Source organism: Balaenoptera ricei, chromosome X, assembly GCF_028023285.1.
Source record: "Balaenoptera ricei isolate mBalRic1 chromosome X, mBalRic1.hap2, whole genome shotgun sequence".
NCBI lineage: Eukaryota > Metazoa > Chordata > Mammalia > Artiodactyla > Balaenopteridae > Balaenoptera > Balaenoptera ricei.
The window spans coordinates 100,569,733-100,571,589 of NC_082660.1; the positions used below are offsets into that span (position 1 = coordinate 100,569,733).

Sequence of the window (1,857 nt, forward strand, 5' to 3'; positions counted from 1 at the left end):
TCCAGTGACATTACCATAGCTCTAGGTGCAAGCAATTTTGTGTATGAAATCAGCATCATCCACAAAAACAAATTCATCAAAAATGAAGAAGGTCCACAGGACTCAGGATCCAAGTTTCTTAAGACTCCTGATTCATAGATAAAAATTCTTTGCAAATGGATTAAGAGAATCTGGAGAATCTAATATTTTTTTGAGAGGTTGTGCAAAACTATTGTATTTACAAAAATGGCACAAAAGTGAATTCAACAGTCAATGCACATGCACACTTCATTCACATCTTCAACAACAAAAGGTATTCTAACACTATAGACCTGAATAAGAATACTAGCTTCGGGCTTCCCTGGTGGCGCAGTGGTTGAGAATCTGCCTGCTAATGCAGGGGACATGGGTTCGAGCCCTGGTCTGGGAAGATCCCACATGCTGCCGGGCACCTGGGCCCATGAGCCACAACTACTGAGCCTGCGTGTCTGGAGCCTGTGCTCCGCAACAAGAGAGGCCATGATAGTGAGAGGCCCGCGCACCGCGATGAAGAGTGGCCCCCCGCTTGCCGCAACTAGAGGAAGCCCTCGCACAGAAACGAAGACCCAACACAGCCAAAAAAATAAATAAATAAACAATAATTAAAAAAAAAAAAGAATACTAGCTTCAACAGCTGCTGTTAAGCATTAGAGTCACATAAGTTGTACCAGAATGGGCAAATATTGCCCAAGCAAAATTCTATTGTTAAAGCTGAAACATACTTAAGGCCAATCAAGTTCAAGCACAGGATGCAAATCTTTTGGAGCCCCATCTATTTGTGTTTGAAATATGTCACCTTTCTTCTAACTTGTGGTCTTAAACTTCTGTTTCACAAAATCCAAAAGGAAAATACAGAAGAACTCAATACAATAGAGTTTATTTTAAATAAGAGTAACATACAAAGCTATAATTAAGATGAATTAAAGAAAGGCAAAATATTAAAATTGTAAAACTTGCTTATTACTCATTGGAACCAGCCCTACACTAGGAGTTGGGTAATACATACAATTCTTTTCAAGTAGATTACTTTACATTGCTCTAACGTGTTCTTTTCATTAGTGCACTGCTAAACTAATCAAAAACTCTACACATGTATATTACCTTACAACAGCAGAACACACTGCAGCTACCTGCAAAGCCATCACTCTCAAATGACTGAGTGAAAGGAAATAAAAAGCGGAGAAGTAACATATTAAGGAGAAATAATGGGAATTAGAAGATTCATGCAGTTCAGCTCTTTTAATCAGTCAGCCGGCTTGCTAGCAACAAGAGATGGTTTCTGTTGAGGAAGGTCCTGTGGAGTGGGAATGTGGTCACCAGTGACCTCTGTCTTACTTGGGGCTGCAGTAGGAAGTTGCTTGTTCTTCATTTTTGCTTTAGCCATGCTGTATTCCCCAGAATCAAAATCTTTTTGCCCTTTCTGCAATCATTTCCTTAAAAATCTGAACCTCTGGGCTTTTGTCCCAGATGAGGATACCTTGCTTTTAATCTTGCTTCTTCAACTTTCTCTGGACTAGTTACTTTATCTTCCATTTCCTTCTGCTTCTCCGCGGAGGCTGCCTCGGGGACTTCCGGGGACATACTGTTTGCTCCCTCTTACTCTGCTTCTCCAGCTCTGCGACATCCTGAGAATCTAATATTTTTGACCCAAATACCTTCCTTTGCTTGAATGCATCAAAAAATGATAGTCATTTTTTTATTGCAGTATAGTTGATTTACAATGTTGTGTTAATTACTGCTGTATAGCAAAGTGATTCAGTTATATGTATATATACATTGTTTTTAAAGAATATTTAAAAAAGAATGTATACATCTTTTCATGTTTCTTTACACATGAAA

General features: G+C 38.9%; 1 pseudogene; it reads right to left on the minus strand.

Annotated features, from left to right (window-relative positions):
* Positions 1–1,187: 1,187 nt before the first annotated feature.
* Positions 1,188–1,599, minus strand: LOC132357439 (cAMP-regulated phosphoprotein 19-like; annotated as a pseudogene).
* Positions 1,600–1,857: the final 258 nt, after the last annotated feature.